The 27,632-nt window shown below is 40.4% G+C and overlaps 1 protein-coding gene across 1 annotated transcript in view; it reads left to right on the forward strand.

Annotated features, from left to right (window-relative positions):
• The first annotated feature begins 6,330 nt into the window (after positions 1-6,330).
• The window catches only part of LOC131263042 (CD63 antigen-like), a 49,295-nt gene continuing 27,993 nt past the window's right edge, over positions 6,331-27,632 (forward strand). Inside the window, exons 1-3 of the mRNA XM_058265173.1 lie at positions 6,331-6,378; positions 6,772-6,884; positions 25,528-25,562. The gene's annotated coding sequence lies outside the window, so the exon portion shown is untranslated. The remainder of the gene's footprint in view (positions 6,379-6,771; positions 6,885-25,527; positions 25,563-27,632) is intronic.

Raw genomic sequence — 27,632 nt, forward strand, 5'->3', positions numbered from 1 at the left:
ACCGATTGCCATCAAGCAATTAATAAAAGTTAGATTGCTTGACTTTGATGCTGCAGCTTGACTTTTTTGCTTAAGAATTGACTTTGATAGATAATTACTCAAAATCAACTCGTCCTAAAAGGCTAAAAAAGGTTGGATCGGTCTTAGTTAACTTGTCTACTCAAAGGAAATGCAACTTAAATTATCATACTTTCATCGCCTAATGTCCGCCTTTTCCCCATAGTGCAGTGTCAAATCGCGTTTGACAGTAATATTGCTCCCGGTTGACAAAATTTCAAATTTTTTGCAGCTGTCACAGCAACCCGCTAAGCGATTTTTACAGCAACCCGCAAAGCGATTTTGAGCAAATCGCCCTAAAAACGTTCTACGTGACACAAACATAGAGCAGTTTTGTATGGTGAGTAGAACGAAGTAGGACGATTGCTCGAAAAACGTCCTACCCCGGCTTGCAAAAAATCGAGAGAGAAAGTGCTCTTTCTGTGCCAACTTACGAAAGTACTACTTTTTCGGGCTAGAGTGAGCTTTTACAGCGTGCTCTCAGGAAATACTCTCTCGCTTGCTTACGCTCTTTCTACCGGTTCGCGCTTTGCGCGGTCGTTTCTTTCGTTATTTTGGGTAGCCAGTAGACAAAAAAAAACAAAAGGATGCATTTTGTTTTGAATTCTTATCCGTTTATTCAATCGGATAGCCAAAACTTATTTGGAAATGCACATTTAACCGCGTTGTTACCAGCTTTCGGGCTTAAAACACCAACACTTCTGTTTTTTCTTCTACCACTTCCGCTGGAGTAAATTTCAGTACTGATCTTCAATCCAACGTCCTGGGCCTTCGTAAGCCAACCTGGAGATGACCATTTGTCCTTCTTTCTGAAAACACCAACACAAAATCACAAGTTTTTACTGTTGAAAACGAGCGGACGAACTGTAAGTTCACCGACTGCACAAGTTAGACAATTAGACTGCGCGGCAAAGCCTGCTTTGGCAGTTTTTTACTCGCGCCGCTCGGCCAAAAGTACGCTGTTCAAAGAGAGTGTACTTTCGTAGGCGAAGGGTACGTTGCGGTAGGCTGAAACGTGGGGAAGCGCGGTGAGGTGAGCAAAAGTTTGCCTGCACGAGAGAGAATCGAAAGATGAGTTGAATTGTGCAGGAGAAATACAGATGAACAGCGTACTTTTGGCCGATCGGCGCGAGTAAAAAACTGCCAAAGCAGGCTTTGCCGCGCAGTCTAATTTTCTAACTGGTGCAGTCTGTGAACTTACAGTTCGGTCGCGCGTTTTGAACAGTAAAAATTGTGATTTTGTGTAGTGCTTTCAGAAAAACGGACATATGGCCATCTCCAGGTTGGCTTACGAAGGCCCAGGACGTTGGATTCAAGAACCGTCCGGTAGTAAATCCTCTCGAAAGTGGTAGAAGAAAAAATAGAAGTGTTGGTGTCTTACCCCAGAGTGCTAGCAACAACACGGTTAAATTTGTCTTTCTCAATATGTTTTTCCTATCCGATGTAATAAACGGATAAGAATTCAAAGCAAAACGTATCCTTTTGTTTTTTTCGTCTACTGGTGTACCCAAAACAACGAAAGAAACCCGCGCGTAAAGCGCGAACCGGTAGAAAGAGCGTAAGCAAGCGAGAGAGTATTTCCAGAGAGCACGCTGTAAAAGCTCACTCTAGCCCGAAAAAGTAGTACTTTCGTAAGTTGGAACTTTCTCTCTCGTTTTTTTGCAAGCCGGGACATTTGTTTCATCCCCATACAAAAAAGTAGCATGTTTGTTCGCAGGTAGGACGTTTTTAGGACGATATTTCGAGCTGCCTAGCGCCCAATCGCAAAAATCGGATACTGTTCGGACCTCTCACTCTAAATCTGCACTTTCTCTCTTGCTTCCACTCGCACAAGGGTATGCAAGCACTTTCTGCCGCGGCACCGAGCTGCGAGTGTATGCGTGAGCCATGCATGAATTTACTCCCCGCATCACGCATCCCCCCTTTGGGTCCCACGAACTTGCATGGTTCGTTTCCTCCATTCTTCATGCCCCGCGGTCGTTGCCATGCGTCTGTCGTTTTAAATCGCTTTCTGTCTCTTTCTCGCTTATTTTCTCTTTTGCTCATCATTTGGCTTCGCGCCAAAACTATGAAGTGACGTCACATTGCACTTGTTAATACGATTTTAGTTATCACTTGCGGTAGAATTAAATCATAGTTGCGTTGATTACAAGTGAACAAAGTTTTCCAGTGTTTATAAAGTGAAAAATTATACCTTGAATTGTGTCAAAATGTCTAATCTTGATAGAATGAAAAAAACTGGCAATTTCAGTCGTAGGGTCGCAAAATACCTGAAGATGGATTTACCAGTCGATGAAGAAGCAGGATCAAGTGGATTGAATGAGTGAAAATAATGATTTAGTTATATTGAATTAGTATTAAAGCTTTATTTTCCAGTGTCACAACAATTACATGCCGTTAATCCTTCGGATAGCACCGATATGCCATCTGAACCACAAGAGCATCAAGCAGAGAGATCCATTCATTCCGTAGATCCGAAATTAACGGATTATTTAGAATCTAATTCGATTAGTATGACATGATGTCCTCTTGTTATCTTTTATATGCACTCTGGCTGCAGCATGTTGCAGTTTCTTCATCAAAAAGTTACCAACATGTTTGTCAGCTACTATTTTAATGCTCGTTACTGCATATTTCCTTAAAAATACTCACCACCTCTTTAAAATTTATCAAACCTGTCGTTGCTTGCCCAGGTGTCCTACTGATACCCGACCAATTAAAACTGGCAAAAAATGGCTTAGCAAAAATAATATCAATAGAATCGTGCATACAATTGGAAGGTTCTGCCCGCTGTTAAGCCAACAGTTTTCTTTTGTATTGAACGTTTTTTAGGTCATCTTCAAGCTTCAAAAGTTCTTCTGTGCTAGATACAGGAGAAAATTCAAAATCCGTCTCCGTACGGATGAGGCCTTCTCTAGGCTGACTTACTGCCACCATCGTGTCCAAAGTGACATTCGTAGTCGCAGTGTTGCGCAGAACTAAATCCAGTTTGGCTTCGAGCCTCTGATTTTGAAGTCGAAGTTCTCTATTCTGATTTTCTAGTTTAGTGAACTTCCTTTCAAATTTTTCAGACATAGACAAGATTTATTAGAGTTTGCATTGTTGTATTGTTGTCCATTCTAATTGGATTTTGTGTAGAGCACAAGGTGTAGGTAGCTAAAGCAAAAGAATTGTAATTCTGCTGAACAATAACATTCTGCTCTTTCATTTACACGGTTGTAAAACAAACAAATGTTAAAAAGAAACATAAATAACGCCATTGCTTTTGGATCCATTGCTTCAGGATAGTTTGATGGTGATGATGATGGAAATGAAGAGCAAGGTTTGAATGATTAAATAATAATGAAAACCTAATAATGTAACTTAATCGATCTTGGAAACTGCTTGATCGATCACGAATGGTTCGATGACAGTTGACCAGTCGAACAAATTGCCGCTAGAGGGAAACTCCTGATAAGGATAAGAGAGTAAGGAGCAGTCGTTCTCACTCTACTATCTGGTATCTAGACAAGTTATTGAGGATGCATCAGGATGCACTGGTATCAGCTGATACAAGTCAATGACCTGTGACAAATCCGAATTGGTTGGTGGATTTTAGAACGACCGTTCTTTCGTTCTGCATAGCGAAAATTTTTAAACTTTGGCTCTAGTAAAATTATTGTCAATTTAAATGCTGAGAACTTTTTACACAAAGCGGAAAAGAAAACACGAATCGATGTAATGGCACTAAATTCGTAAAATTATTAGATAGTAGATTGCGTAGCACTTTAAGGTGTAAACTGAATTATGCTTACATTCAAACATTTCGTTATTTATATTGAATCACCAACTGGTCATGCAGAAGAGCAGCCGATAGCACAACTGGAAAACACTTCGTTCCATGGGTAAATATAAACCATCAAATAACGATAATCAATTCTTACTTGCCTTCTTTCAGGAACAATTGCACCGTAGAAAGTTAGCTCTTCAATTAGAATAATATGATATGACGCTTCACAGGCACGATATACCCGCGCGTGTAAGAGCAAACGAGAAGCAGACAGCTGTCTAGACTCCGGATCACGGAGCCTAAAGTACAAAGCAGGAGAAATAATCGAAGAGAGAGAGAACACGGGCAAAACAAATACGACATAGATTTTTTTTTATGCAACGCGTTTGTGACGTCATCAATCCGGCATCACCCTAAACACACCGCAACACCGCAAAAATCGGGTGATGGCAAGTACTCATGTGTGTGTATAACGCGTCGCGCTTCGACCGCAACACCCAAAAATTTTGAATTTGGCGATTGTTTAGGGGCTCAATTGGATATCCAATTTTTCTATGTGTAATATCCAATTTAGTATCCAAAACCCGCGTGTTCAAGTGATTGGGGCGGGAACTCGCTAGTCGATTTCGAGCAATCCAGCTAAAAACGTCCTAAAATGAAACAAACATCGAGCAGTTTTGTATGGGAAGTAAGACGAAGTAGAACGACCGCTCGAAAACGTCTGCATTTCCCAGCGAACGGTTTTGCTCGAATCAGTTCATTTTACAGGCGAGGGGTAGGGAGAATCCCATCTCCACGACCCTCTACTGTGGACAAGATCGAGATAGCTGCTATTGATGCTATGCCCTGACTCTTTCTTCCTCATTGGGTCATGCATTTGCTGTTAATGCGGAATAAAAACCGGTTGATGGTGTGCGTGAAGCGGAAGGCATATGCATTGTATGCGTGTTGAGGATTCTCTTTCAATGCTTTCTGCTGTGTGCAAAAAGAGCATGCCTCAAATGTGCTATCTCTTTCACTCGTATTGGACCTGTGTTTGTTTGTATGTGTTATGATTTTTATTCTATGTTATTGGCACAGCTGATTGCTGAGCAATGTAGCGGTCTCCAGATTTACAAGCGTTCGAAATTGGTAGCAATCGCTGCACGGTTCAGTTTGTTTCAATAATGTGAATGGCCATTATTAACCAAAGGCTTTGGCTCACTTCTTTGAACCGAAATCCGATGAACCTTTACTCAAGCTGACACGAGCACACGTAAATTGAATTTACCTTAATCAACCCGTACAACATGCATACAGCGATTAACGGCATTATTGCGGTTGTTGTGCTAATGTGATAACGCAGTACTACCATATTTCAACCCATTGCAATTCATAAATTTTTAATCGTTATTTTAATGTAGTTCTTTCATTCATTCAATTCTATAGTAAAACGTACGAAGAACAAAGAAAATGAAGAAGCAAAACGACAAATAAAGAAATTACTTAGTTTCATGCATGCAATTTCATTACATTAGCTTGACGCAATTTCATTCCGCAATCAAAACAATCCCCATGCATGCATCGAACACATACACCATTCATATCATTGACTACGAACAGCTGTTTCCGAAACCATCCGTGCTTACACCTGAGCGGAGCAAAGTAGTGCGCCATGATGGGAGAGAGAATGGAACGTCATGGAAAACGATGTCGATTCCTCCTAGGTTAATATTGGATGTTAAACCTCGGGCATCGCCAACTGACAAATAGCCCAGAGTGATTATTGCACTGACTTATCCTATCGAGACAACATGACGACTAAATAGTAGAAAAAGACGCATTGGTGAGAATTGAAGACGAGCTGGGAGAAAGCTTGGGGGCTGAGCATAGTAGCGAGCGGAATAAGAGAGCAACTATGTTTTTGCCCTTTTTTTGCCTGGCGCGCTTGGTGTGCGTGTCACCTCTGACTCAACGTTGTGTGCGTGTAATCCGACCCCCCGTTAAGCGGATATCGGGGGGTCCGAAAGAAAAAGGCAAAAAACTGCTCGATATTCAGTGTACCGCCGTTCGCTGGGTTGTTTCACCCCCATACAAAAAAGTAGGACGTTTCCTTCCTACCTATCCTTCTTTCCTATCGGAAAGTTTTTCCATCGCAGATTGCTGGGACTCTTGCTGGAACTACATGCTAGCAGCAAACATTTAAATTTCTGTCAACCAGGCCATCAGTGTTGCCAACAAAAACTTTCCGCGGCGAGCATTTTATTTGTTTATATTCTTTTCTTTAGGTTATATCATTTGTGATTGTCATCAGAAACCACAAAAACACGGGGAATGAGAATTCTTTTTACCTTTATGAAAAAACTCCTAAATTGATTGCGAGAAAAACTGGTTTGAGTTGGAAATTCGGAATTCAAGTCGAGTAGTGAGCGGAGCGGTATAAACGGAGCGCATTCTTTCGTTGATAGACGAAGCAAAACCAGCTTCGGTCTGAACGAAACAAGCACGATGCCAATCAGTCCAGCGATACATCCCGTGGCGTACGGATCGTGGAAAATTGAGCGCAACAAAGTGTAGGTTATTTGGAAATTTCGTTTGCCGCGTACATAATTCGGCCCTTCTTCCTTTGTGATTTCTGGATTTCAACCATTTCACCATTCATCGTTACCAAGCTGTTCCCATAGCGACCGTTGCAAAAACGTTCAAGTGTTTTGAAGTGATTTGTTGTGGTTGTGAGAATAGTATTGTGTGTTTCTAATCCTCCGTTGTACAGTGGAAATAAGCAAAAGTTTACAAACGGAACGTTGAATAGTTAAAGTGTAGAAATTCCATTGGATTTGTGTAACAAATTCCCTAACTAGGATACGTGAGAATGTAAAGAATGCTTGTGATTACGAAAATCCGTGAAATACAAGCAGATAAAGGTTATACAGCCATCGTAATGATTATTTTTCCCTGTTATTTAGGTTCTTGAAACATCAAATCGTGATAGTGTGCATCGTTTGAGCAGTATTGTGTTCACAGGAGTAAAGTGCTACCAAAGGATTAAAAGGCAAAGCATAAAACTGCTCTGAAAAAGGTGAGTCGTGTGAAATGTGTTTTTTTTTTCGTTCCTCTCTGGCTACAGCCTTCTTCTACCTCGATGTGAAGCATATTTATTACCCAGACTGAACTTTCCAAATATGCATACATAAGGTTTCTAACATTTGATCAAACGTGAATAAAAATTATTATACACTATAATGTCCTGAACTCACATGGAACAAAAGAGTTGAAAACATGGCGAATCCGGGACGCCATTTCGAGGAGTGCACAAAACAACCAAAAACCGAAGCGTCCTAGCACCGCACAGTCGATGGTTGCCATGGGAAACGTATCGATGGAAGCAAAAACGTAGTCGAATCCAGCGTCGTGTCTGTACGTGCATTTTGTCGGTCTTCTTTCCTTCCTTACCTTCACCATTTCTTGGCCAGAATAATGGCATTGAAATGAAAAGCGCGATGGTCGCTCTTCTCTGGCTGCTGCCGGCGTCGGAGTTGCCTTTCCTCTGCGCATACCACCCCCTTGATGGACTCCTTTGCTCACTTAGCACTGATTTCTTTTTTCTGTTATCCGGCTGGGGAGAAAGACGCGAGCAAAACAACGAATAAAATCAAAACAACATAACGGAGCCATCATCGCGAACGTGTACCGCGTACTTCGTTGATGGTAGCCTACTTTGATTCGCGTTGAATAAAAACGGTTTTTCACCTGGACCGATCCAAACGAGCTGCGAGAGCAGTTCCACTCGACAACACATGATAATTTTCTTATTTTCCTTGGTTTACTTCGCGCTCTGTGTAGATTCTGGCCTGATTTGGGACTATTTCCTTTTCTTATTTGGTCTTTTTTATAAGTCTGTTAGAATATTGCATTAATTAAACATCATGTTGAAATAAGTGGTAAAGATTTAAACCACGCAAAGCCAGCATATATGTCTCGTTTGACGAGAAGTAATCAAATGTTGCTTGGTACAAACTTTATCCCACAAGTGACTGGTGGTCCCAAAATACCAAGATTTATTTTATATTTTTATGACAGTTGTGTTTATTGTAAGTTTTTGTTTGAATATGATACACAAAACATTCCTCTCTTGTAAAGTGTTTACGTAAATTTAAGCCTATAGAATGTGTTTACAGTCTTTCCTTTCTGAAGCTCATTTAGTTGATGAATTTGGAGGATTTAAGAGCAATACGTGTGCAACGAAACTTTTTTAATTGTATTCCTGGCTTGCAATAGAGCCTCCCATGAGGTTTGTGAATCGAAGCACCAACAACTCAAAGCAACGTACAGTTTTTGACCAAATGGCCAGAGATTAAGAGTCACTTAAGGAGCCAACTTTGCCTGTCCCACTTTGTTCACTGACTTTTAAAGCATTCGAAAGGGTTATCCTCTGCACAACGACCTAAGTTCCAGACAAGGCTTTTCTGGATCGATTTGGCTGAGAAAACTAAGTGTTCTGTCGCTTGCTGGGAGCGAGACTGAAACGAGCAGTGCAAGGTATCAGTGGTGCGCCATCATGCTGCGGCAAATTTTGTCGATTTCTCGAAAGGTCTCGATGCGATTGGAGCAGCGTTTGAGACAAAGCCCAAGCCATCCTCTGGGGGAAACTAAGACACTAGAACTGAGCTTGCCATGATTACGATTTTCTAATGCTCTTTTTGCATCTCGTGAAGATGTGACTTCGTGAAGATGTGACTTGTGCTCAAGTCTAAGTGGCAGAAGGTTAAAGATAGAAAAACCGATGTCATTATCGAAATAGCTAATTCTGATACAAGTATAATGTGATTGAAGATAAATTTTACGGGGTTAAATTCAAAGTCTTCTCTTCTTTTTGTCAGTAATTAAATGGAGCTCCGAGATTTTTTACATATTACATGGTACCAACTTTAAACACAACACATGACCGTAAACTAAAGCTGGTATAGCCATTTTCATGCCAAACATTACAAGTTCGTGGAAAGGGTCAAGTCTTGCTGTGGGTTTTTGTCTGTATCATGGTAATTAAACCACACGTACGACGGTCTCTTTGTAGGTGTTTTTTGTTCAAATAAAAAGTTTGAAATCCTTATCTACATCATCGCATAACACAAGAGAACGTGGAGACTACGATGCAACTCGTTTTTCGCTTTGCCTCATGTTTGAATATTTGTCTGTCTCATACCGTTCAGTTGTTGTCACAAGTGTAAAAATGCGTTATCGAAGGCCAAATTAAAAACGGGTGCTCTGAAATGATCTCGAATCCCCGCATCCTCCACTCCAATCAACATGTTACCGAAAGACAAACCAAAAAAGCATACCTATTTTGTGCATTTTGGTGTGATTATCATAATTAAAAGGAAACAACCAAGAAACGAAATATAACCAGTTTAGGGAAAGAAAGATCCAGCAAACAATATCCTCCGGTGGAACGAATGATTTTTTTATTTTATTTACAAGCGGTGCCATTGACTCGTTTGCTCATTTGTTCGTGATGTGTTGAAAATGGTAATGTAGTAGAGATGCTAGATACACAAAAGAAGAGGAAAGTGTATGTTTCTCTCTGAAAAAAAGGATTAAATTTATTTTGAGTTTGAGACTCTAACTTGAAAACCTGGTAAGTTGGTATGATTCACGACAAGCATTTGATTTCCGTCCGCGATTGCGTTTTGAGCAATAGTGTCTTTTTTAGGTATGCTCCTTAGCTGCTATCAAAAACTGTAAATGTTCTTAGTACAGGTTTGAAGTTCTATCAATTCTCTAAAAAAATCTCCTTATTACTTACAGTTTGCGTCATAAAGCGATTCGCTAAGATCATTTTTTTAAGCTGCAATTTTCTTTACAAAGTGATACGCAAGAACCGAACCGTTAAGAAAACAGATCGGTGACTGTACAAATAAAGATGAATACATTTTCAGATGCCTCTGAAGCCAAAATTCTTACCGCCACACTGTTGTTTACATTACTCTGTCGATCACTTTTTTTTGCATTAGACGCTAACTGTTGGTGATAAGGAGATGTTTTTGCAGGAAGGCCGGTCTTTTTTGTTTTCTTTTCGATAATTAAAAAGTATGAAACGGTATTACGTTGAGCACTACATGCATTGAATGTTGAGCGCAACACTTGAAACTAACAGAGTTACGCTCGTATCGAGGTCGCTATTGAATTTCATATTCAAATAAACCTTCAACCCTGCCCAATCGATTTTATTATTAAATTGATTTTATTATCTTCCTTTGCCCTGTGTATGCAGACAATACTTTTATCATTTCCTCCTTATTCATAAAACCAATCATTTTCGTGATTTGTTCTGCTTCTGAAGCGCGCCAAACTCAATTAGCGCGCCTCTACAGTAAGACGTAGATGTTGACGTTGAGCATTGCAAAAGAACCAATAGGTTGATTCTTGGATAATTTTATTACTACACAGCGAAGAGGCACAACTCCTCACACACATAAACTGTTAAAACGGGCCCAAGCGAACGCATGAATTCCGTTCGAGCAACACTTGTGCGGGTTTTCTGTTGCTTGATGCTTCAGTCTGGAAGCATAATTGACACCAGCCTCCTTCCATTAGCGCACTGCGTTACGGAACGTTGGAATTCAACCCGCCGGAACGACTGGCGTTTGTGTGATAAAAGGGACCCACCAGAAAGAGAAGGTGTGTGCGTATGCGTGTGTTTGGATCGGATTTTTATCATTTAGGAGGTGAAGGGGCTTGTGAAAGGCTGGATATTTTTATGGCTGCACAATTTCTCGAAAAGAAGTGGGCCTTCCCAATGGCATGTGGAAGGATTTTGTTGATATTTTTTTATTTTCCCAACGCTAAGAAGAAAACTCAGCATAAAAAATAAATCTCTCAACATTGAGCTGTTGACTTCCCCGTTACCACATTCGAGGAAAATCTTACGAATCTGTTTGTTCTTTGATGAAAATAATTTCTAGCAGAGAATGTACATTGGATCTGACAAAGGGAATCTTCTACTAGACTCCCGGAAAAAAGGAAGGAATTCAATGTGGTTCTTCTGCCGTGGCCGGGTTCAATCGATATCGTCTTGATACGTGCACACATGTCGACGCGTGCTCGAAAAGCGCGACAGCGGTAGACGTTGAAGAAAAAAGACAAATAGAAAGCAGACCTCTTCTCGGGTTATGGTACGTTGCAATGGCTTCTCAGCCCGGGAACCCTCGTTACGGTCAGATTAATTAAATTAAACTCCAACCAGTCGGTGAACCAGACAGAGAACAGGAGCAGCGGGTATGATTGGGCACAGAAAGCGTGAAAACATTTTGTAGATGGGCTTTCTGCGATTTGAATGCTTTCGCATTCTCAAATGCAATGCGTATTCTGTATTTTTTAAATCATAGAATGAATAGGCTTGGTTTTCGGATCGAATATATCGAAATGTAAATGTTGATAAATAAGTGTTAATGTTTTTAGGTTAATGCAGTTCCAGCATGAAGTTTCAATCTTCCATTCATAATCAGTACATCAACATTTTGAAAATACGATCACCCATCAGCCAAAGAACGATTTTGATTTGATCAATTGATATTCCTCTGCGTTTATTGAACAAGAGCCTGCAATTTTAAGTAAATTTGTGCAGTTTCACTGAATAATATAATTATATCATAAATGTCACTACTTCAGGAAGAGAAGTTTGGGGTTTTTTTATTTCTGCTTTGCAATGTTGCGAATCTCTATAAAGTGTCCTCCCTATCGTCTATTATTCTTCGTCAATGCTTAGGTAACACGTAACACTCTGGAACTTCCTCGGAACATCAGCGAGGCTCCCATTCAAATTTCCTAATTTCCATTCAATGAACGGACCTCTTGAATCGATCTTACGGAACTCATACAAAACTTCTTCTATAGAGTTATTCGTACAATGCGTTTCGTCTCTAAATATCCGCCCGATGCACCTTCATCCAATGTGTGGGCATTGTGTGAATATATTGTTTTTCTTCTTTACAAAACCACTATAAAGAACGAAACTGCAACGAACGATGTGCAAACTTACAATGCGCAGCAGTGCAATGCTTCAAAAGCCCCGTTAAAAAATGGATATTGGTTTTGTTCCGTCCTGCATCGCGGTTCGTTATTGTTGGCTTGGAAAATTTCACAAATTTTCCATCCAAAATGGTTCTTCGAAACGATCCCTCAACCGGATGTAGGCTTTTTCTTTTTTCGGGGTTTACGCTTGACGGTTATTTTTGGTTTATGATGGATGGCTCTGATTCGGAGAGTATGGAAATCCTTAAAGCTCAGCTTACCAAAGCGTAGGAAATTTTCAAGGCATTTCATGGATCAATCGGAAAGCCTGGGAAAGTTTCAAGTTAGTTCACCTGTCAATATTAATTAGGGAAGGTAAAATAATTTCGCTGGAATATAAAAACAATTTCGACTCATCCACCGGAAAATTTTTAATAAAACTAGGATAATTAATCTTTTTTCGTAGAACAGTCTGATGAAAATGGATTTTTCATCGTTTTACCAATTCCTCCAACCTGAACCACATCTTTTTTTTTTGTAGTGCAGTTGACGAACGGGTTTGCAACATTCGCGTGCAAACTCATTTTCCTCAATCAGGATAATGGAATGACTTGGTCGGCAGGTTGAATTTGTGCTCTTTCTGGTCCGGGGATGTTTGAACTTTTTTGGAATGAGAGATGAGTGATTACGATAGCAGAGTGTAACGATAAGATAAGTAAAGTTCAAAGTCAAGAACACGAGCAAATTCCTCGATTCGATCTCGGCTGGGTGGAAAGAAGGGGAACCGTTTTAATATTACTTTTATCCGCAGCTTTAATGTATTTGTGGCCAACAGGGACCTCTGATCCGTTTGCTTGGTTTGGTGCTCGGAATCTGTGTTTCCGGAAGTGGATACTGACTTTATACCGACGACAACGCCTGTGGAAGTTCAGGCGTTTGTTAAGCATCAAATTGGCGTTGACGATACCACCGTAGTCAAGCTTGTACCGCCCTCGAAGGATGTTAATACACTGACCTTCGCGTCATTCAAGATCGGAATGCCAGCTGAACATAGAGAGAAAGCACTTCAGCGATCCACTTGGCCTGTAGGAACGGTTTTTAAGGAGTTTGTGAATCGTAAGCTGTCTAAGAACGCGGTGCTTGCGGTCACGGACGATCGCCACCCTCCATCTTCAATCACAACACCAGTTAGTACAAGAACCGAAAATTCCGTACTATCCCAGAATATTACCGACACATTGACCACATGTAGCGCGAACTCACAAACACAGCAATAGCTGTTTAGTGCCACCACCACAACGTATCCTTCCCCAGCACCGCCTTCGATACCGTTATTATCCAACGCACCACTAACACCACTTACCGCTTCTCCTGACACGCCGCTTTCGCCGTCGCTAACGGTTTATTACCAAAACGTTCGGGGACTGCGCACCAAAACTACCGATTTTTTGCTGGCCGCATCTGCTGCCACCTTCGATTTAATCATCCTAACGGAGACATGGTTAAACGAGCAAATCCCGACGCCGCTCCTATTCGATGACCACTACAACGTGTTTCGGACTGACCGGAATGCTGTTAATAGCGCATGTACACGAGGCGGAGGTGTACTAATAGCGTGTACAGCCACACTTTTGGCACACGAGGTACCGGTTCATTCCAGTCTGGAGCTTGCAGTGGTGGCTGTGAAACTACTGGATCGTTTGCTCTTCATTTGCGCTCTATACATCCCACCTACACATGCTTCGTCAACGGATGCCTTCACCCAGCTAACAAATGTACTAAATTTGCTAACTGACCAGATGAACACAAAGGACATGCTTCTCATCATGGGCGACTTTAATCTCCCGGGGCTTATCTGGTCGATCGGGGATAACCATCCCTTCAAGCATTATACGGCCACGTCGACCTCTGCATCGTCATCCTGTTTTATTGACTGCCTGGCATCGAACGGTCTATTCCAGCTTAGTTGTGTCCGCAACAGCCTAGACCGTCAACTCGATCTGGTGATCGCCAACGAAGGGTTGGCCGAACTATACCCAGCAATCCAGAAAAGCGTAGTTCCACTGCTCCCTATTGACCCTTATCATCCAGCCCTCGAATTAACCCTAACTCTTAAGATTAATGTAGCAAGTAATGCAAGTCGATCTTCCCATTCTCGTCCTAGTTATAGTCCTGTTAGGTAGTTTAACTTTAACTTTAGTAAGATTAATGTTCCAAGACTTCGTTCTTATCTCTCAAATGCTGATTGGAGCCTGTTCCATGAGGCCACCTCTGTCGATGTTGCTCTACAGTCCTTGAACCACATCATCACCTCCGCTTTCCCAATGTGCTGTCCCCGCCTGAAACCCCCTCCCAAGCCACCGTGGTCGGACCGTCTGTGGCATGTGTTGAAGCGTGACAGACGGCGGGCGCAACGCGCATGGAGTAGTTCCAACACGCCGCATAGGAAACAGGTGTACAAATACGCCTCAACTGCATTCCGCATACACAACCATGCTCGCTATGGTTCTTATATAGCCAGTGTCCAACACCAACTATCCCATAACCCCGCATCTTTTTGGCGATTTATAAATTCCCGTCGGAAATCCTCGTCCATCCCGTCTACAATGACTTTGGGCAATGTTAGCGCCTCTTCACCCACCGAAATCTGCGACCTTTTCAAAATTCATTTTTCGGATACCTTTGCGAATTCCACTGCAACCTCAACTCCTCGAGCTGATGGTTTGCCTAACGCGCCTGTGGGTGTCTTGGACATTAATAGTGTGGTGCTTGACGAGGCCTCGATACTCCGGGCTATTCGCAAAATTAAGGGAGGATGCTCCCTTGGTCCTGATGGTATTCCTGCCATCATATACAAATCTTGTAGCGATATCCTTGCCCCTCATCTCTGTAAATTGTTTAACCTTTCCCTTTCCTCCTCCTGCTTCCCATCCTTGTGGAAGTCTTGCTGGCTGGTACCAATCCTAAAAAGAGGAGCGCGTAATTCGGTCTCTAATTACCGCGGTATATCCAAAATTTGCACCTGTGCCAAGATCCTTGAAACTTCTATCCATTCCCATATCCTCTCCCATACCAGCAGAGTCATCTCGTTCAACCAACATGGCTTTCTGCCTAAACGTTCTGTCGTGACTAACCTTATGTGTTTCGTCACTCGGGCCTCTGTATCTATCGATGCTGGTCTCCAATTCGACGCCATCCAGACGGATTTTAAAGCTGCCTTCGACAGGCTCCCCCACGATCTGTTGTTGGTCAAGCTGGAGAGACTGGGATTTGGCAACCCGATGTTGGCCTGGTTCGAGTCGTTTGTATCAGATAGGGTATATCACGTCAAGTTGGAATCTGCCTTATCCGATCAGTTTTCTAGCAGCTCTGGTGTGCCTCAGGGTAGTGTCCTTAGCCCTTTGCTATTCCTCTTGTTTGTAAATGATGTTAGCCACGTACTTCCTCCTGATTCATTCCTTATGTTTGCTGACGATCTAAAACTGTTCAGTCCTATATCCTCTGTAGCTGATTGTCTTGCTTTTCAATTCCTTATTGACCAGTTTTCCATCTGGTGTTCCGCAAATGGATTATCCCTGTCCCTCCCCAAGTGTGCTTCGATCTCCTTTTGCCGATCTGGCCGCCCGCTGCAGTATGAGTACAAGCTTGGTAATGAGCTATTATCCAGAGTGTCCGTCATCAAAGATCTTGGTGTCTGGATTGACGATCGGCTTTCTTTCACTTTGCATCATGACAAAGTGATAAGTAAGGCTTATCAAACTCTTGGACTCATCCGACGCATGGCATCTGATTTCACAGATCCCATGTGTCTCAGAACCCTCTATTGTAGCTTGGTCAGGTCCCATCTGGAGTTCGCTAGTGTCATTTGGATCCCGTCCTCTCCTTCTGTCATTGCAAGGTTTGAAAGTGTCCAGCGAGCTTTCACGCGCTTTGCGGTTCGTAGAGTGTTTGGTCCAAGCACCCCGTTGCCCCCCTATGCTGTCCGTTGTCAGGTTCTGAATCTTGAACCATTGGAGCTGAGGTGGCGGGCCTCTCAAGCTCTCTTTGTAGCCGGCCTGCTATCCCAATCGTTGGACGTTCCCTTCCTTTTATCCTCCCTAAATTTTTACACCCCATCACGCCCACTTAGACCTCGTCCTATCCTCTCCCTGGCTAGGCGTCGAACCCAGTTCGGCGCCAATGACCCGTTTCTCCGTGCAGTGCGGGAATTTAATGAGTCTGCTGATCTGTTCGACTTCAACACCTCCCTCTCCACCTTCCGTACCAACCTTCGCCATTCTCCTTCCTCATAAACTGTATCCGTTCTATTCCCGTTCCATTTTTGCAACATCGCCATTTCCATCACTGTTCTGTTAAACTGTATGCCCCCGCTAAGAATTTGTTAGATTTAAGACTTTATAGAGTGTGAAGCTTGACGCAGACACCAGTAAGCCAATAAATACAATACAATACAATATACCTGTCGTTAGTCACAAGCATGGCTTAGCAGACGCTCACTGAGCAGAGATACAAGGAAATCGCGTGGGTTTTTTTTCGTGGAATGTCTCATCCTTAGCGTAAGCCGAACTGAGCTGATATCGTTGCTCGTTACTATTTTCTGACGAGTTTTTGGTGCAATTCGAGAAGATTATAAGTTCCGGTTGGCAATCATAAAATTTGATGGCAAAAGTTTTTTTGACTCAAGGTCTGCAACATTCATTAAAATTTAATTCCAATGTTACAATTCCACCTTAATTCGGATCGTCCCTCCCTACTCATCGTTCGATGGCGTTGATTAAGATTCTTTACGTAAGATAAGCTTTACGATCTTCCTGTGTGAATTTTACGCACGTGCCGTGAATTACGGAATCCTCCTGACTCCTGGTCGCCTCTATTTCCCTAGTGTTTCGTTGATTGAACGCAGGGTTACGCTTTTTGACGTTTTCGTATGTCAGCTAGAGTTTACTTTTTCCTGTTCGCCCCCTTCGCCAAACAAAGTCGTTTTTTCGGTCGCGAAAAAGTAAACATTCAGCGAAATTTAGTTTCGTCTTTCTCCATTTACCGGCTCCTTCACTGATAAGAAACAATCGCCAGCGTTTCTTTCTGTTCCTAAAAATCACGACTTGCAGGTAGAAAAAGGACTTTTTCTTTTAACTATTAATATATTTTTGCGCCCCGGTGCGTTTGCTTACTCCATGTTACGATCCATGTCAATTGTTCTTCAGATTTTTTTTTCTCATTTTACTATCTATTGTATTTTTCCCTACCTTTGGTGCGTGTGATTTAACCCTGCTTTCACTCTTCGGAGGGATGCTTGAGAAGCTGCGTAGTTGGTGGAAAATACACGAGGACGGAGGAAAGGTGCGCACATTTATGGCGACCTTTCGTGCCCCATAATATTTTTATCGTACGTGCTGTGAAACGATTTCGTTCTGTGCTTCCTTGTGCTGTATTTCTAAAGCCAAAGTACCCTTGAGAAAGTGGTGAGGAAAGTAAATGGACAACAGCGCCGGTAAACGCGTTGGTACCATCCGGGCAGAGAAACAAGCCAAACTGGAGACACGTGCAGAATCGTTTTGTTAGAGGTTGTTGAAATGTTGGAAACTTTGCAAAATACGTGATAGTTCTACATTGTTACATGTCAATATTCATACTGTGGTATATCAGTTAGAATTATTGAACGATTAATGAAATAGTATTTTGTTTAAAAATGATACTAAATTTTAAGATGTTTACTTCTTTTAACTTAATGTTCTATTAGTTTTTTTTAAATACAGAACATATTGAAATTTTTAAATCTGTACATTGTAAATAAATCATAAAATTATTTGATCTGCACTTAACAATTTGTTAACAATCGATTTTCCTTACTTGTCCACCCATTATGTCCACTGTGCACGAGGAGCTCGCTGCCATAAGGACGATAAATTTTGGCGTCGTTATGTGTCGAAAGCGCGTTTTCCGCCAATCAAGAGATCATGACTTATGGCAGCCATAGCTAAGAAGTGTTTATTCGCTTCTCTTTTCTTGATCTCTTATCGTTTTGTCGCGACGTTATGCTCTAGTTCGCCACGACTTTTACTTTGTGAACGTAAAAATCATAACAAAAAGCCTGTTCTAGACTGCCTTTGCGCTACCGACTGGGCCTATCGACGAAATGTCTCTATTTCATTTCCTATCTCCCGCACCATAGTAAATAAATGGATTCCTCGAAAGTAGAGATGTGAGTGTTCAAATGCCGTCCAGATTGAAGGCACTTCTCTGGTAAAACTGGTAAATAAAACATGCTGCGTATTTTATGGTTAATCGATCGTTGAAGTCGGCTTCCCGTGGGAAATCGAATAGAAGTTCCTTCAGTACTGCTTTTTGTAGAGACTTTTTTTCTATTAGGTCTTTTTTCTTAGGTCTTTTTTGATGTTCAATTCCAGAAAAAGTAATTAGAAACGAACTAAAGGGGTTTTTCTCTTGTATACAAAACATAGTTTGGCTACCGTTCGTATTCGTTTTTAGTCTGCCAGGCAAAACTGTGCAGCAACAATCGTTTTTGATTGACGTTTAATGTAAGTAATTATTGTGTCGGAACTTGGGATACCACCATTTTACGCTTGATGAATAATTTAATCGCCGCAGACACTTCTATTATTTACCATTGCTCATATCCACGTCCTGCGGTCAAGAATGGCTCTGTATTTCTGTAGAAAAACTGCGGAGTACGAAAAGACCTGTTTGATTTGTTATGGCTACAACAGGAAAAACCTCCTAATTAACCGCAACCACAAACGCTTTTCTTTCAAAACGTTTCCTAGCCAAACCCAACATTTCTTTATTCCTTATTTTATTGTATACAGGATCTACCAAAAGAACACATCGTAGAATGCAAAATTAATATATGTATGTAGTAAAAGCCACATGTGCCTTTTCTCATAAATGTTTCATTAAACGTGTTGTTGGTTAATTATAAGTGGTACTTTCAAACACTTTCAAACAAGGTTGGTTAAATATTGACTTTCAATTGTCTGCCGTACGTATCTGAATGAACTTTTTGCAAGGTGAAACGTACATATTTATTGCTGGTTTTATCATTCGTTTCCCGGAATGTGAGTCACAAGTTAAAACTGATTATCTTTCAAAATAGATGGAGCGTGGTTTATGAATATTTTTAATCCTTGCTTTTTTGAGTATAGCATAAATTTCGATTAGACACATTTCTCGTCAGGTTGAGTATTGAAAATTTCGGGTTGAGTATTCCATTTCCAAATTCGCGTTGACGCATAACTTTTTCTTTTATTCTTCCCGGTTTTATTGGTGGTTCGGTGAACGTCAGCAGACAGCGAATAAAGTTTGTTTGATTATGCAGTGAATGTTTAACCTACTGGGTTCATTTTTAATGCAAAGCGGATAACAAATTTTCTATTTTTGTTTTCAGTAGTCCTCTCTTTGACGTGCCAATCCCTCCTTAAATCCGTCTTAGGTTCTTCAGCACTGTACAAATCGGCAGAATGAAATGATTGAAAGAAAAATCCTACCCAAATAGGGTGATGTTGGTAGTGCAGCTCGCTCCCGGGAAAACTAAGGCAACATTAATTTTCTTCCTCCTTTTCGCCAAGCTCTTGTGCTTAGATAGGATATTAGACCTTTTTCGGAAGAACGCCTGAAACGGTACCGACACTTTTCGGCCCAAAAGTGTCATCTTCTCGGTTCAATCGTTGACGTATAAGTTTCCAGCGAAACGCACAATGTTAGTTGTTGCTTCTTACAAACACATTCTTATTTACATTATTTACCGGTAAATGCTTGTTGTTCTCGCTGTAGCTGCGGTTTTTCTTTGTGATTTGGATACAGAAGTAACATTTCTTCTTTTCGGTTTTCCACGGTCGTTGTTTGGTAGTATTTTTAGTAAGCGAGCATGAAAATCAATATTCCTAAGTACTTCAATTTTAGCACCAACTTCACCACAACAAGAGCTGACAAAATCCCCCAAAAGAATTTGATGAGAAGAGTTTCCTTCTATACTATAGTGGCTTTTTTATTTCGTACCCCATAATGTTGTTCTAGATGAGATGCTGAAAAGAACAGAAGAGCAAGCAGCACGCACGGCTTCTTGAGTACTGCAGATGAAAGTAAAATCACGTTCCACTCATAATCATTGTTTTTAAGAAACGCAACATGGTTTCAAGTATCGCCCTTTTCTGCCACTAGAGAAGCGTGCTACAAAAATGTGTAGGACAGAAAAGAGCCAAAGGATCAAATACAGTAGCCATAAGCATCGCAAAAAGTGTGCGACTTTTACATGCAATGATTTTTTATAAGTATATGTACGTTTTCCATTGTGGGAGGGCTATGTACAAACCCTGGTCGTCTGTGATGGCGAGGACCTTTTTATTATCTTCTATGACTCACCATGCGACTACGATGGCAGAAGGTTAACCGTATGCTAGTGGCAGAAATTAAAATATAATTTCATATTGCACACCATGTGCTGCATTCGGTGGAATGTTTGGTGCGGTTTTTTTTTTGTAAAATAACATTTCATCGTAATTGGAAGAGATAGACAAAGGAGTTTTTTGTTAGTGCGTGCAGTTTTTCAGGAGCAAATCCTGTACAGTCGCTGTTTCCGTCGAGTGATTAGTTTGATGGTTGGTAACTATCAGCAGCAAGACAGCTGCGAGTTGCTTGCTACCAGGCAGCAAAGACGAAGTTTTAATCCTCTTAATTTTAGATATCTAAGATTTTGAATTATTGTTCAATTGGTAAACCTCTATATTTCATAATAAATTAATAACATCTAGATCTTAAAAATTACACGTTGTTCAAAATAGAACAGGGATATAAACTAACTTAGTACTGCTGGACTAAGTTATATGACAAGAAATATCCACCGGAAGGTAGCGCACTAGAGGTCAAATTTATACTACAAATTAATTTTCCTCGTGTGCCAGGTGTGGTACTGTTGTTCATTAGTATTTGTTTGCCACAAGGAACGATTACATTGCACGGTTTGATACAATTTTTCATTTGTTCCTGCATCGTTGGTACGAAAACCCCTGTGCAACAGGGTAGTGTAGTACATCTGTCTTTGTTTCCCTTTTGAATGAGAAACCACAGGAGTAATCCTGTAATACAAAAAATACCAACACTATCCACCTTTACTCATTTTTCACGTGAAAAGCAGCCGTATTCTTTATTGTTAAATTTATTAACATATGGATGTTGGGTATTCAACAGATTTTTATTAAATCAGTTTCAGTTTTTCCAATTTCCAATTCTGTTTGCATGTCACGCTTTCTTAAATTTGGTTAACAGTGGTTTGTATTGCATTGCGCCTCAAACAGATTATGTACTATATTCCGTTTTTTTGTGATTTGAAGCGCATCAAGAATAAGCGGCTTGATTAACCTGATCTGCTATGTAAACTTGCTTTTTTTTCAATATGTTTCAATATATTATGAACAATTAGCTTTTTATCGAAATTTGGAGCACTAAAGAGTTAGCTTAGTAGTGCTGGTAAATTGTTTGTTTTATTGTGCTTTAACGGTAAGGTTTATTTTTCTCTACTTTTCTAACTATCAGCATCAAAGTAAGTACAATTTTAATTAAAGTGCACTTATGGCATGCTTTTTTTCAAATGGGCTCTAGATGCAAACGGGACTTTAACCAAAGTTTACCAAGAGCAAACAACGCTTACCGAGGAACCATAGCAAGTTGAAGTTGAAAATTGCGAAAGAATATCGCTATTTGATCGGTAAACGTCGATTTAGAAGCAACATTTTATCTTTACGTACAATAAAAAAATTTCACAATTGGAATTCGAACACCAAGCCTCCGGCACAGTACACCCACGCTAGCAGTACATCATTCGTGAGTATCGATTATGTCGAAATTACAGATTATATTACTTCGAGAAATTACAGATACATAAGGCTCTGTAAGCAAGCTGAACCACCAACTTTTTAATATAATCATGGTTATGATAATTTTAAATGTACGTATCAAAATTCGCTCGAATCTCTAAAAACAATCATGTGCAATGAAAAAGTCTTGTAACAGACGATCATGGGGCAGGCATGACCAACAAGGTCGTTACGCCAAGAAGAAATACAATGAATTTTGTGCAACCGTAAAAAAGATTTTCGCTGTCCAGATACGAACATCTGGGTCTCTCGACCAACATTCATGCAGCTTTTCCTCTACACTTTCTGAATGTCTATTTCCGTGCAAAATTGCACCTCGTATTTATATGTCTGTAGGCACACTGAATGTACGGATATAGGATACGGAATAGGATACGAAAGAAAAATAAAAATTATAGTAGTATTAATGTTTTCTCTTCCCGAGGTTCGGACTTCAAGCTAGTCATTCATAAAATAGTCGGCTTATTCATGTTTCAGTTTTGTTTTTCCTCAATTAAATCATTCAAAGCCTTTTCCACCGATGTGTCATTCTCTAAAATGCCTTCTGCGTCATTGTCTTATTGAGTTACTAATAAACACTGTAAAAATACGGTACAAAAAATGTTGTGTGCACAGTTTTTTCACCCCCAACCCTACTGCCTTACTTATTTGGCGTTTTCCTGTCGAACGTTATCAATTGCCCATTATCTTTGTCCACCACCGGCAACAGCTTCCGGTTATTCGTTGTCCGACGCTGGGTTGAAATAATTAAACAAAAGGTGGTAGGGATGGGGGAGATGATCATCAACGGTCATTCAAACCAACCATTACACCCCCCTTTCGTGCTTGTGGTGGCGATTGTGGCGAAGCAGTAGAGAGTACGCACTTAGTCATCTCCTGCTACCTGTGCGTGTCATCCGCTCATTCGGCTTGGTTTATGCTCCTTAATGTGCCATAGATGGAGAAATACAAGAAAAATCGTGAAAATAAAGATAGAGTCCCTTGCCAAACATGGCTCTGGTATAGTGACATACCTGAAAACGGGGAGCTTTGTGCCTCCACGAATGGAAAATAACGTTTCCCTAGGTAGCCATTTTGTACGTGACATATGCTGCCGAAATGGCTTTTTGAACTATTACGCGCTGGTTTGACTTTGTCGTCGATTTTTCCTTCACCTGCTTCCGTGGAATCCCTCCAATAATTTGGCTGTCGTTTATTAAATAGAAATAATTTATTCTATTTGAATGGTGCATAGATTTCTATAATATCAAAAATGGCTTTAAACTTGATATGCTCACCAAGAGTATTACATTACTGAAAATACTAATAAATCCACTGCTTTGTATAGTAATTTTGTTAATATCATGCCTTAATCAGGTTTAAAATGTGTTACACCTCCGGAAAACCAAAACCCCGGGACGGAACTTTTCCTATCCAGTTCACTTTCATGCAGGTCGACAACTTGCCAGACAGGCTCTTAAATTTGTATGCCATTGTCTAGGGCAACTTTGTCTCAGCAGAAGTGTTTGGAACCGCGAGCCTGGTCTTCCAGAACCGGAAAAACGATCTTTACATTGTGTTGGATCGTTGTTTGTGTGCTGTCCTCTGTGTATTCGGATGCCGTGGAGTGCTTTTGGTATACAAAGCACGCCCTTTGTGTGTTTCGCCGTTCACTGAACGCGCCGCGGCGATTACTTCGCCGTTTTACTTTTTCCCTTTCCGGTCTTGTTGACTTGCCACCCCACATGGTTGTGATTTTTCGACACTCTTTGCTGGAGCGGCCACGAAAAACGATTAATTCCCGGTTTATTTTTCTACCCATACCCTTCCTTTGTGACTAGACCTTCCCGTGTCCACCGTGGCTGAACGAAAAGCGTTCGTCTTGTTGTGGCGGTATCGCGAGTCCGATTGTTTATACGCGTAATTTCAAACGATAGTGGTGGTAATTCATTCGATATTGTGGTATTTTTCCACCCGAGGGATACTTTATGCGATTGGGATGTGATGCGACCTTTTTCTCTTGCTTCTGGTTCGTTTATTTGAGTGTCTCCCTGTGGAGGTCGGGTTTCCCAGTTTGCGACTTCATTTAGCGATCAGGGTTTTCAGCTATTTAATCCAAGGTGTTTTCGGGGTATCTTTTGTATCTTACATCTAATTGGCTTAACTTGTTGTCTCGATTTCTTTGGATTCCTTGTGTATTACATTATCAACTTGATGGCATCAAACTACGTGCATCCATCCTTACTAACCAACAAAAGGGCCCTTGCTTGATAATTTTTTATGGATTAGGAATTCTACATTTATCCTTGAAAAGCCTCTTTGTGTCACCACAACAGTTGTAGGCCTAATGTCTTTATGCATATTTCACCGCTTAAATTCTTGTTCCACGTGTTGTGCATGTCTTTTCATATTTTTTTTCTCTTCAGACGTAGATTACATGCGTTCCCCACTTTTCTACTCATGAAATCATGAAAATTGCTTTTCCACCAGTATGGCCGCTACCTATGCAACAGGCAGAAAGTAGACAATGGGAGGACAAAAACAACAGTTAATGTCAACAGCGGAGCAGTTTCGGGGGCATCTAATCACCAATATTCCATTATCATCGTAATACAATCAGTGTAACATCACAACATCATCGTCAAAGAACATAGGCATTTAGGTCAACTTATCATCAAACAACAATGGACAATCAACAGTGGTGTTTTTTCCGAATGGTAGGAGGAACTGTTGCTTTAATTGTGGTTTCTTATTTGTGGTATCTAAGATGGGAGTTAGGTTAAGATTCGATACTGTTGCATTTCTATACAGGCGGTATATTTTATGTTTGTCTTGGCTGTTACTCGAAAATTAAGAATTATTTGAAGTACATACGAACTATGCATTATAATTAGAGCAGAATTATTCTACTTGAATTAGACGAGTTTGTAACCGTGTTTCAATTTTGCTTTTTCCCATAGTAACATGTTTACAAGCTCTTTGCTTTATTTTCCCGATCAATTTATAGCATGTACCTCGTGAAATCATATTTTGCATAAAAATATGCAACGGAAGATGTTTTTGTACACTTCTGCGAATGTCATAATTAGCAAACTCGTTCAATGTTTTCTATACGTTGTTAACACTAGAACTACCGGAACAGTCGTTTTGATTGGTCAAGTACCTTTTCATTCACATTTATTTCTTAAAGCTGAACAATTCTACCAAATGTTAATGCATAATTTTCACACATCCAATGGAATGTTAATTTAAATGTATTCAACAATAAAATTTTCTTTTTAATATTGAAAATAATTTGCGCCAAAGTTTCAAGCGTAAAAACCGCGGTAGTTCTAGTGTTAAGATAGTTTTTTGGGACGCTGATAACGATCCTGGTACTCAGAAGCCGAGGCAGTGAGGGTTTGCTTTTCTCTACAGTTTGCTTCGGTTAGTGTTTCTTAGATCCGCTGCATTTTTCTAAGTGGAACTAAGTGTTTCAATTTATTGCATACTTGTCATTAAAAGTAGCAAAAGAGCAGTGATGAGAATAAAAATCCGAACAGCTTTTGCGGTCCTAGTTCAGGGCACGACATGTCTCGAGTTAATGTATTTCTTCCTCTATATGCGATAGTAAACGGAGGACATTGGGGGTTTTCAGGTTTTGTGCGAAGAAAAATTTAACGAACGTCAAAGGTGATACTTGCCTGTATGCATTTCAATATTCATACTTGCTTTAGTCTACATATCATTATTACATAGTGTAATCCTCTATCGATCTATGTAGCAGATCCTGGATTCCTTGCAGAAGTAACCAAACATAAGAAGATAAATTTTACTAATTATCATCTCCTTCTTTCGTTTCAGATTTTGAGCACTATCAAAGAAAAGATACATAAAAGGTATGTAATAATAGTTTAAAAGTATTTTTATTTCCTTAAGATAGAATCATTGGCATGCAAGATGCTCTATTCATTTTAATATCATGTTAATCGGCCCACGTACGTAAAAGAAAAAAATCTAGTAAGCGCTCCATGTGACAAGCATGGCCGAAGACGATCGTTATGCTGACAAAGAAGCCACACGAGGCCATACATTGTCAATGAAAAATCATCCGACACTAGGCAAACCTCGGCAGAAAAGGCACGCTCCTTTTTAATTAATTTTAATTTCCTTCGCCGGAACGCCCTGAATTCCGGCATCTTTCCAGAGGTAAGAAAATGAAATCGGTAGCGTGTCCCGTTAAACAAGCCAACATTATCGTTGGTTGTGTTACAGCGGTGTAGAATTAGCGAAAAGAGTGCGACATAGAAGCGTAATTTTAATTTCTCCCCGCCAAGCCACCATTCTTTGAGAAAATGGTTTATTGACCAGAGAAGGCGTGGGAAAGGAAGTATGGGAGTATTATAAAGAAAGTAGAATTAAACGGAACGGCGGTAGTAGAAATTACGGCAGCCATCCAGAAAGGATACGGTCGTAGAGACTGAAACTTTACTCCCCGAGCAAGTGGCAAGTCTTGTGCTTGTAAGGATGTTTCCTTGATTTTGTAGAAACTGTGCCTTGTGGAAAACTTGAAGAGAAAAGCCTAATTCGAGGTAAAGCGTTTTTTTGAGGGGTATAGCGGCGGGGTATGGCTGAAGAAAGGGAACACCAGATCCAAGCTCGGTTGCTGTGGCAATTTGTACCGCCCATCTTGCGCCCAACTTACATTTTAATTAATTGTGATGGTAATCGTGGAGAATTCGGAAAATATTGTCAAGCGAACGTACACATTGAAACCGTTGATTCAATTTTGACTGATTTCTGATATCCTTAAGACAGACATAGCAATGAATGATGTTTAACAATATCATCAACAGTAAAATATACACCATGCGTTTTAACTAAAGATGTGTTACTAAAAATGTGTACGTCATAGGATGTATTATTTATGTCCAGTGAGGCATGACCAACATGGTCATTACTCCAGGATGAAGAAGCCTAATAATTCAGAGATTCTATTCTAATAGATGAAACATGAATTATGAACGAAAAAAGTTGAACGATTTGAAACCACAACTTGATATTCGTCGTTTGTTGTTGATGCTCACATGGGTACGTACGAGTTTTGTTGGTTACTTGTGGAAGGAAATTTCAAGAAGACTGACAATAATAGTGGATCTGGCTAAGCAACTATGCTGATGTTTTCAAAACTATAATTTACACATGGAACAGGTATGTAATGAGAAGTGAGGATGTCTAAAAGAGTTGCGGAATAGATGTTCACAATGCCTTTTTACCTTAATGTAGGGGTTGTATGAAAGCCACCACACCATCTCTGCAAGACCGTTTATTTGCGTTCCAGAGCAGGGTATGCACCGAATTCTTAAAAACTCTGTCCCATAATCATAGCGTTTCTCTTTTATGAAATATGGAAGCGATCCTTTTCCGCAAAGTAGAAGACATTTTACAACATGATATGATCGATTTGACTAGTATGAGTATCATTTTTTGAGAAAATAAATACGTTTTATAATAGTTTTGTTATATTTCTTTTCATAATTTTTTACGGATATGCATTCAGGAGGGATAGGCAGAAAAGAAAATATCAATTGTAGTGGTCGAGGGTAGAAAACGTTAGAGCTGAGATTGATCGTGAAGAGTGTGGTCATTCTATTTAGCGACCACAAATACTACTCAATCAATTTAGTAGTGTTTGTGGGGTATCAAACCCATGTTGCGTTATTAACATTGATGCGGTTGAGTAGTACAGGAGTCACCCTAGCCTTTTTTCTTAGAAGGATGAAACTACACCACATGTATCCGTATTAATGTAGCGCATGTACCAATGTTTAGATAGAGTCTGGTCCATAATGCATTGCAACTGAGTAGCAATTTGTTTCATCACTTTTAAGAGGAAGATGTTCAAGAGGTAGTAATAGGATATCAACAAAAAAATAGAACCCAATTATACTTAATAAATAAGCTACCGT

Source organism: Anopheles coustani, chromosome 2, assembly GCF_943734705.1.
Source record: "Anopheles coustani chromosome 2, idAnoCousDA_361_x.2, whole genome shotgun sequence".
Lineage (NCBI taxonomy): Eukaryota > Metazoa > Arthropoda > Insecta > Diptera > Culicidae > Anopheles > Anopheles coustani.